We start from the raw sequence: 11,205 nt of genomic DNA, 5'->3' as shown, positions 1-11,205 counted from the left end.
ACTTCCAAAAAATAACTGTTGCTTTCACAGAGCACTCTTGCACTTTTGTGCACTTTTCCTTACAGGAAGAAAACTCTTTTTGCCATCTCATTGTCTCATTATCTCATTGTTCATTTCCCTTTGTTCTCATACCACTTGTTCAATACTTTCGTATTACAAGGAAGCCCATGCCTTGAAAAACTGGGCGGACCGGCCGGTGATTCGAACCCGGGCTTCTCAGCGTGATAGTCGGCTCCACTACTCACTGTTCTACTGTCCGCCTAAGGATGGCCAGCCTTGAATATGTACCTGTGCATAGTACCCGTGCTTCAATATAGACGATTGCCGATAAAAAAAAAAATACGTGTCAAATATTTTCTTGAGAACTACCTACCACATAAATTTTATAAAAATCGGCGTGTGACAGTTGGATATGTTTCCTTGTAAGTACCTAGCAGGTCCGTGTTTTAGACACCGGGATGTTTGGAGATCGGTCGTGAGTCTAAACGTTTGAATATAACATCCCTTTGTCGATTATCACATATTGTTCCCCTCTGCTTTTATTTTTTGTCAGAAAATCGTATATTACCCCACTTAAACACGTTGAAATTTCATAAAGGATCAAAGCATAAATACTAATAACTATCTCTGGACACATAGTAAGCTTCCAATAACGAACATACTCGCTTCACTTCTTAAAAGCAATTCTGCAACTCGTTTGAGAAAACTCGGGAATTGACAAGCACTTTGACACTTAATAACCGCGGCAAGTTTTTCAATCAATGAACTTCTCCAACTTTTCTCACACCTTCCATCATTTTAACGCGTTTTTACTTTAATGACTCGATCGCCTTACATCAGAAATCCACATGGTGGGAAATTAATATTGAATTTTAAAATAATGTAAATCTTTATTAAATCTTTAGATTGATTCATGTAAAATTTTGTATTCGAGATTAACCATGTGACTTTCGAAGGCCAGTGAAACGCTGCGAGTTGATACTAATTTCAACGTCTGATTAAAATGGAAACTTAACGAGAAAATGGTGGGAAACGTTCCGCCGCAGGCTCTTACTCGAGTTTTATTGAAGAGGGCCTTAACTTTACCACCGACGAACTTTTCTTTTATTGCATTAAAAGTTCCAGACGTGGGACGCGAGGCATCGCGTGGCTCGAGTATATTGTCGTGTAATGCCCGTTAAGGAGACAGGAAACTCGTCCATCTTGACCCCGAAATTTCACCATTTTACTTCATGAAATGTCGTCTTGGTAAACGTCGATGGTTCTTTTCTATTTAGGAAGCTCGTGTCTCAAATCCAAAACCAGGACTTAATTCCTGTTAGTTAGCCTATTAATAAGATTTTTACGACAACAAATACTTTGTTATCTGTTATTGACATAACATTTAATGCTTTAATCATTATACGAATTATAAAATATTATTTAAATATTAATCGAGAAACTATTCTAATGGATAAAATTAAGATTGAATCATACTAATGTTGTCGATATAAAAAATATTATCGAATTCATTCGTTATACAAGTTACTATAATTGTACCAAATAACCATGTTGTACAAATAATAATGTTTTTAGATGATTTATCAGATAAAACTGAAAATTCAATTCTTACGGGTTAACGTAATAATTCAAGAATTCGATTTGAACATGGTACGCATGTCACACGCGTCTTGCAAATTATACTAGGAATTGAAACTGTTAAATTTGAGTAATATACACATCTCATTTCAAATTTCGGAATTGATAGAAGATGTACAAATCATTAAATTGTACCAGATATTCATATTGTACAGATAATACCGTATATTCACGATTTTCAATACATAAAGAAATAAAAATTGTTATGAAAATAAAAAATATTGAAATTAATTATGTATGTGTTGAAAATAGATATATTAGCATTCTATAATGCGAAAATAAATAAAAGAAAATGTGTATGAGTGCTATCCGTGTGAATACGTAAACAGCAAAGGAACAGATCGCCGGCGCTGTAAGACAACATTAAAGGTGACGGACTTTCAACGGTAACGAGGAAGACGATATATGATTTGACTACAGTTGACTGTAGTTAGTCGACGACATATGGTCTGTGCAAACATACGTGAATAGAGAGCGCTCAGTTAATTTTTATTTCGGCAGTTTTTTCTTTCATTATTGTATTCAACTTTAAACAATATTATATAATAATTGTTCCTTATTCAAGTTCATTATTAATTGTACATCATTAATCTTTCAATATGAAGATTTTTCAACAATTTTAAAAGTATGTATACGTATTCAATCGTTACCGGTCGGTAAAGTGTTAATACTTAGACGTTATTTAACCTTAAGTAATTAATGAAAGATTAGAAATATTATTATTAAACCATTAATTCTGTACTTTCTAAAATAAATTTAAAATAGATAATATTTTTTAAATAGTAATATACATATACTTGTCATTTTGTTTTTACAACTACATGTGCTCTCTTGGAATATGTAACTGCGGGAAGATTAATAGTTGTGTGTTTTCATTATACATAAATAAAAGTTCTCTTTAAAATATACAGTTAGTTTACTTTAGGAAGGAACAGAATTAATTTCTACACCCAATGATATAATTTAACGAGGTATTTAAGAAAATGTCCAACCAAATATATGCTGTCTTACTTTTTCTGTCTATCGATTCTCGTAAAACGACATGAAAGGAAAAATCGAAACTTTCGCGACTATTCGTGCACGATTTTCCGTCGTTACGTGAGCTCGAGTTGCTGCAGATTTATGCACACTCACTGTGCAAATCTGAGAACAAACCAGACATTCGTGTCGCACGCAAAGAAAGCTCGTGCTTGTTTGTGCATCGCTGTACCGTATCAACCATTTAAGTCTCGTGCGTGCCACTTTTTATACCAGTTTTACTCGAGACGAGGAAAACCACGTCTTATTCCACCGCTATAATTTCCGATGACTTTACGAATATTACTTACAATTAAAGAAGCTTGTTCGACATCGTCATGTATTATTTTTATCTGGACGCAGTCTGAGCCTCTAAGCTCTTTCCAGTGTAGGTATAATTTGGGATTGGAGAACCGGTTGATCGAATTGAACTTCTTGCATTGGAGTCTTTCAAGAATTCTGAAAAATTAATACGTCGTTAGTGAATGATTCAGCAGGTGATAATAGGTACAATTGGTTTTTGTTGTTTGAGGATAAAGCTGCAAAGGTACTTTATCTTTAATGGTGAATTTCAAAGGTTACATTCTAAAGCTACTTCATTTTTAAAGACAACGAGGGGCTTCAAAGCTACATAATTTTTTATAATGAAGCTAGAAAGTTATACTTTGAAGCTACATCGTCTATAATGAAAAGGTTGGAAAGCTACACTTCAAAAATATTTCATCTTTAAAGACAGAACGACAAGGCTATATTTCAAAACTATTTTATCATTGTAAGCAAAGTTACACTTCAAAGCTACTTTATCGTTAAATTACAAAGTTACATAGTTACACTCTAAAGCTTCTTCATCTTTCAAGACAAAACTACAAAGCTACACTACAAAGTTACGTTATCGCTAAAGATGAAGATATGAAGCCACTTGGTCTTCAAAGAAATAGTAACAACTTTTAAAATTAATTAGTGCAAACTGTTATCAAGCAGGACATACAAGATAAAATACCTTAAGTACTGCAATTTTGGCAACACTCCCCTAATTGGCGACAAGGCCTGCTCAAGTAAAAGGTTCCCTCGGCTTTGTAAGCGATATTTCTCGTTTCTTCGCTTGCTTAAATCTTCTTCCACGACGGATTCCTCCCATTCTCTTCGGAGAGTGAAACCCAACGAACTCTAACTCCAACTTCAATATTTAATCTCGCGACAAGTTCTGAATTCGTTAAATTTTTCATACGCTGAAATGAAATTGTTTGTGGAATATTCCTTCGGACACAGTGATCGTCAACCTGGCTCTTAAATATGGAATATTTCGACGGGCGTGTTTGATCTATAATACGTTATAATAGAGTTTACTATATTTATATATTATATATAAATAATATATAAATATATAATAATATAGTATATAATATATACTAAATATAATAAATATATAATATAATATATAAATATATTGGTATACATTTGTATATGTATAAATATATTTATAAATATAATAGTATAATATGTTATAATGGAAATCAAGATATTTATATAGTAATGTATTTGTACATACATTTACAGTATATATGTATATTTAGTATAATATATTTTACGTCAATATACTCGTTTATATTTCTGACAATATATCTTCAGTTTTACATTCTGTCATATATTTGCTTGAATAATTTCAATGCCAAACTGCTCTAATAATAAAATACTTTAATTTGAATTGACCCATTTTAAACTTTAATTAAAAAATATTTTCATCTCAAAATATTTGAATGCTGTTATTCGAGAATACTTCGATTTTGAAATACGACAATCTGAAATCAAATCAAACTTGAATTACTTCAAAAACAATTATCTTATATTTTAAAAATATTTCAATTGTAAAGTGCTTGATTTCTAAAATGTCTCAATTGTAAAATTCATCAGTCCTAAAAAGCTTCAGTTTTAAAACACATTAATCTTAAAATGCTCCAACGATAAACTTGTAATCATTCAGGAATACCTCGATCCTTAATAATGTATCAATGTCCTAATTCTGAAAATACTTAGCTCCCACCCTCCCACATATACCTTTCCAAAAATGTTCAGCTTCGTATAGGAGCTACCGACGAGGAGCTTCCACAAGGTTGACGGCCACTGCTCTAGTTTCCGGTCTGTCGCGTTAAAAAATGCAACGATTAACGTCACAACCGACACAAGGGTAAATATTATCATTGCTGCCGCATCTTTTCGTTATTATCGCGGGGCCCGTCATGAAAGTGAGCGAGTCAGCCACCGCGAAATTAATTTAATCTCGTTAAAAGCTCGTGTATCGCCGCTAACAATTTGCACACGGCCCCGAACGGGAACGGTACGTTATTCCTGTCGCTGAAGCAATATTTGCGGAGGGTCGAGAGGGACATGAATAAATGAGACAAACGTGAACGGATCACACGGGAGACGGTACAGCAATTTAAGAAAAGTAGTATGCTTTTCGCACGGGACCCTAATCCGAGCGGACTATTTTTCATTCGGTGCATAGGAACTTTTGCATAATCTCCTTGGAAAAGTAAGCAGATAAGATACTGCCACGGATAAGGCGATAAAGATTACTCATACCTCTTAGGGTAAGACCCTCTAGGGCTGCATTAACGATGGCTAGTAAAAGTGCCCTTTCCCCACCCCTACCAAAATAAGTAATCCCGATACGAGATGGAATTTAAAATGAACTCGGGGGACCTGAAGTAATTGGGAAAATATTCTAATGTCGGCTCGGAAAAGGTCACGAATTTTTACTACGAATATTTATTTAGGCGTAGAGCGAAAGGGTGAGAGGTTGACGAGCTCCTAGTTGGACCTTGTGTGACTAGGTAAGGGAATATATTGATTTTTTTTCTGCAATTTTTTAAGCTGTAGGTAGTAGAAAATATGTCTTTAAAATGAGAAATAGAAATTGTATTTAAAAATATAAGTCATTATGCCCCCCTGCCCCCCTGAAGGCCATTTAGCAATACTCCATTCATCACATGAAAGGGATTTCATCACATTATCGTACCCTATAATACTAACAAAAAAAAACTTGTCGATTATATAACTAATAGTTTCCGCTACAATAGCTTGTAACACTTTATGTGGATCATCCTTCATACATATTTATCTCGGAAATGAACTAATACACATTCGCTTTGTTTTGTGAATTTCTTTTGAAGTTAGATATAAATTGGATTGAATCCTATAGCCCATACTCACCTTTAGAATAAATTCCATTTATTCTAAAATTATTAAAATTATAACATATATAAAATTATTCGCTTCATTTTGTGAATTTTATTAAAGTTAGATATAAATTGGATTGAATTCTGTACCCCATCATCAAGCCCTAAAATAAATAATATTAATCCTAAAATTATTGCATTTTTTTAAATTCGTTCATTACAACCCATTTAACTTAAATATTCAATAAAAATTGCTAAATTAATTACATCCATTTTTTATACAACATATATTGTAAGCTGAAAAGCATAGAACAAACCCATTTTAACGAGTGTATGGCAAATCTAATTTTAACCCTATCAAAAAATAATAATAAATTTCGTTGCATGACGTTTCTCTTTTCCTGGCCACATCAAGGATTCTCAATTATTAATTCATAGAAAACACTAACCACAAGGTTGGCAAGCAATTTCCCTCACAGGTTTTCTTTAAACACTCTTTATTCCCTTGAGATTCACATTTTATGCAACACGATGAGATCACTTCTGGACGAAGAATCTTTCCTTTATAATATCGAATTACAGAAGCTATAACGTGCAACCATAAAAATCTACTGTTCCTGCCAAGTGCCACGTGTGCTCCGCGACACGATAATTCATCCTATTCACGCTTAAATATTATCCTTGCAAAATCTAGATATCTGATTGGTCGGGGTTTTCGCTTAATATCTCCTTAACGAAACCTCGGACAACATTTTCGCTAAGGGAAAAGTTGTTTCAAATCACCTCCTAAACCACCCCTTTCAAGGTGTTACAACATTTTTGGGACACCCTGTATACATACATTGCTTTCTCACAGAAACTTCCAATTTGATATATCTTTTTGGTAAAACGACGTTGAATAGTAAGTATAATTCCACACAAATCACCTACGTATTCCAAGTCTCTTCGTCCAGAGAATTTCAATCTACTGATATATGCAAAAACAAAACATTCTTCAACAATTTTTTTTTATTCGCGTAACAGGATTTCACAAAATTTTCCAACACTCATGAGTATCATTAAAAGTAATTTTCGTCTAGGTTATCTAGACGTCCGGGGAGGGTTGATAATTTCCGTATTTCTGTCTGAAAATGAACAGCTGGATGGTGTCGATTAAAATACGCGCTGTCCCCGAGGGTTTTTGCTCCACAAATTAATTCAGAGCATGTCAACGAGAACAATGGGGAAATGAGTGAGTTTTATTTATAAGGGTGCGGAGTCGTATAACTTGGCTATAACACCAGTCTCGCATTTCTTCGTTCTTTACACTCATTTAAATCTCGCTTTACATTACTACTCTCTTCATAACTCTCTGGCATTTTCATTAGATGATTGTAGTCTGTCGGGGTCCACTGGCCCTTTTATAGCTCGGGTACATCGGGATTGCTAAATTCGTACTGTAGCTACTGACCCTGGAGGTCTAATGTATAGGATTCGTGTAAACGATTCTTGAAAATACACTCTATTTTAATTCCATTAACTCTGTAAGATGATCCAGCTGTTGCTCTACCTCTATTATTCTCAGTGAATCAATCTGTTTTCTCTAGTCTAATAGGAAGATGAAAAATATTTTCTAAGAGTTTATGGTATAGCTTATAGAAGATACATAGAAAATGACAGAACTGGTATAAAAAATGTTTAAACATACATTTTATTTTAACGTCATGGCCTCTTGATACGTTTGAAGGCACAGTTTTGAATCGACGTGCTTTGAAATAATTTACAATGGCCAAGGACCTATAAAGTTTTAATGAAGCCTACTGTTGTTAAGATTGATATAAAATAGCAAGTTTACCATCGAGTTATCGAACATTTCTATTTTTTATGAATTAATGTAATATTAATATATGTAGGATTAATTTAAGCGGTCGAGACTTGATTAGTTTAATTAGTTTATTATGGACTAAAACAATTGGGCTCTAACAACTAGTCTTCTCGTACACTCTCTACTATTCACTCTTTACACTCTTTAAACGCTTTTAATCTCTTTAACTCTTTAACTACCTTGACTCTTAATAATAATACTTTCATTCAATCCTCTGTTTATATATGTTATAATTATTGGGTTTCCTTACATAAAAAATGCCGGATGCTTAGGAAGAATAAGGATAAGGTTCTTAAAACGAGAGACGCACACTTCCCTTGAACCCATTTTATTCGAATACTTATTTAAGGAGCTCCTTCTGCTTGAGCGTCGAGAAAGCACGACTTCATGCAGGGTTGCCAACTGGCTAAATTCAAGCCCACTGTTAAATTGTTTCTTTCAATTTCAACAATATACATAGATCAGTCGATTACATGCATGATCACACACAGATATTCCACGGTTACCGAACCTTGCATTCTTTCTCTCTCACTCTGTCGTTTTCACTCTCTCACACTCGCACCCTCGGTCATTGTCCTCTTTGTTGTATTTAAGCGCCGCGTATTTCGTCGATCACCTGTTTCGATTTCGACAACGCTGTTTCTATCAACATTGGTTGCTGGTTCGCGAGATGTTCTTATCGGAAAGGAGCAATGACCGTCGGCTTTGTCTTTAACAGTCGGCCTTCCTACATATATGTATATTAATATTAATGTATAATCAATAAAAACTTAATCCCTGAGGACAACGAAACAATGAGGAAACTTTAAAAAAAAATTCAGCATCTTCCACCTAACATCGTTAGACTAGATTACCTGTTTCCTTGATCGTAAGACGGACCATCCACCTTTTGTTCCTTCAGCTACCTAACGTCGGCAGCCTCGTTACGTCACTCGTTAATCATTCCACACGACGCATGCAACGGGCGCATCGGCGATCTCTCATTTTTTTTTTTATTTTACAGAGGGATCACGAGTCGCTGAAAGTGAATAGTCGTCTCGGACGAAGTCGAATCGCAACGGACACCTGGATAAAGAGAAGGAACGTCTTCGGGGTTGCTCGCCTGACGCGGCTAGGAACCCCAAGACAATATAACACACAAAAGTCTCGCTTGGCTAGTCACTTACGCTTCCTCTTCCTTGAGTTTTACCCGGGAATCTCGCCACCTATTTTCCCTCCTTTCAACCCCTACTCGTGATTTCCGCGTCCCTCCGCCCCTGACGTTCTTCCGTTCTTCTTCGTCACGGCAGCTGGGCTACACACCACGGAAAAGTATTACGTGCATCCTGTTCGTGATGAAAGGGTCTCAGTTTCCTTCCTCGGGGGTTGTTGTCCCTTCGCGATTGTTCGCTGAAATCTTGCCGAGATCAACGATCGCATCCTACACCCTTCTGCGAACTCTTCCCCTAGGTCGATTCGACTGACTGTCGAGCGTTAGATTCCTTATTTTTTGCGATTTAGAGCTGTTGCTTTGTTAGTCATAGATAGAAGATATGATGCATATAATCGAGTGGACTGCATACGGAGTTTTTAGATACTAGATACAGTAAGACCCCGCTTAACGTTGCTCTGCTTAACGCAGTTGCAGTATTACGTGGTAGTGTTTAATAGTTTTTTTTTGTTTATACAAAATGATTTTTTGATAGAATTTCAAAGGCAAAACGAAGTGTCATTGATGCGGTGACTTGGTATCGACAACTACTTGCTGAACGAAACAGGCCTAGACAAACAACTTTCGATGACTTTGTCACAAAATTCCTCGTCACAAGGATAATATCTTTACTTGATCTTTTTTTTTATTTTCATGAATGTTTTATGAATAAAAATGGATATTAGCAATAAATAAGTCTATCTCGTTCGGACGAGTGCGTAAGAGATCGTACTAGTTCGTCGTCGTAGTCGTAATATACAAAATGAATATTTCAAATGAATTTATTTAGAATGAGTTGCATTCGAAACATACTTATTTTATTGCACACATTTGGATTACTCATAACTTTCAGAATAATTTTGATAATGTATTATACTGGGCGACAGATGTCTATTTTGTTTAATATCGCAATTTCAGTTACGCATTCAGACATGAATATTTATTAAAAAAAATATACTCATATTCATACATTGTTACGTTTGTTTTACTACCATACATTCAGTAAAGACTGAGTATTTTTATGAGTAAGAGTATATAGACTTTCTATTTATATCATATTTTAACAATGTATGAATGTGAATATATTTTTTATAACATATTCGAACGAACTCGTCCGAACGAGTTATGAGCCAGCCGTGCCAGTCGAGCCCTCCCGATACTCTCGGCCTGCTCGAGCAACTCGAAGCACTCGGGCCGCTCGAAACACTCGGGCTGCTCGAGGCGTTCGGGCTACCCGTGTGAAGCTGGCCCCACCTATATGAAAAACTCAAAATTTTCTTTTTGCATACGTTTGTTCATCGTTTGCTCACGATTACTCAAGTGAAATTTTCGTTTTCCCCTCTTTAGTTCAAAAGATACAGGCGATTCAAATTAGGTGGGGCCAGCTTCACACTAGCCCCACCTTTTTGAAAAACTCAAATTTTTCTTTTTGATTCTATTTCGCCATCGTTTGCTCACGTTTGCTCAAGTGGAATTTTCGTTTGCCCCTCTTTAGTTCAAAAGCTACACGCGATTGAAAATTTTGCAAAGTGTGAAGCTAGCCCCACATAATTTGAATCGCGTATATCTTTTGAACTAAAGAGGAGCAAACGAAAATTTCACTTGAGCAAACGTGAGCAAACGATGAGCAAACGTATACAAAAAAGAAAATTTTGAGTTTTTCACATAGGTGGGGCCAGCTTTATACGGGTCGTCTCACAGTGGTCCGGATGGCCGAAAACCTGGCCAAAATCCAACTTTTGAAGTTTCGAACACATTTTTTTCAATATTGTGCGTGTGTTGTATACAAATGAGTGCATTAAATGCCGTTTGAAATAAAAAAAATAATAATCGGTTACTGATATACAGAGGTTCAAAGTTGACGACATTTCATGCTCCTTGATATCGTGAAAAGTGGCGCATGTTTATTGCGACACAGAAAGTTTATCCTCAATAGATTCATATGTAAATCATTTGACCATAAAAGTAGATGTTATAAACATAAACTTTCCACGAGAGCAAAGTAAAATATCTTTGGATTCACTATTGTAATTCCCTTCTCAATATGGGATAAATTTTAGTTATCTTTCAATGAATCGGAAGGAAAAGAAAGATGATAGTTACCGAGTGACACGCTCTGCCAAGTTTCTTGATATAAAGTAACATGTCAGGTATGATATCCAATTGAGAAAACTTGCGCAAATTTGCGCCATTTTAAGTTATTTAAATTTAAAGTGCCAAGTAGGAGTATTTACAATCTGTCCAACCAGCATAACTTGTTGATATATGCTCTGTGAAGGTTAATATATTAGTATAAAACTTAATATAAAATGAAAAAA

General features: G+C 35.1%; 1 long non-coding RNA gene across 1 annotated transcript; it reads left to right on the top strand.

The window, feature by feature from the left end:
* Nucleotides 1–1,980: 1,980 nt before the first annotated feature.
* On the top strand, nt 1,981–9,492 carry LOC128884983 (uncharacterized). Its single transcript, XR_008459520.1, has 3 exons — nt 1,981–2,263; nt 8,702–9,283; nt 9,384–9,492. It is a non-coding gene; the product is annotated as an uncharacterized LOC128884983 (long non-coding RNA).
* Nucleotides 9,493–11,205: the final 1,713 nt, after the last annotated feature.

The sequence above is a fragment of the Hylaeus volcanicus genome, chromosome 2, assembly GCF_026283585.1.
Source record: "Hylaeus volcanicus isolate JK05 chromosome 2, UHH_iyHylVolc1.0_haploid, whole genome shotgun sequence".
Classification (NCBI taxonomy): domain Eukaryota; kingdom Metazoa; phylum Arthropoda; class Insecta; order Hymenoptera; family Colletidae; genus Hylaeus; species Hylaeus volcanicus.
This window is presented reverse-complemented; position numbering and strand designations above follow the sequence as displayed.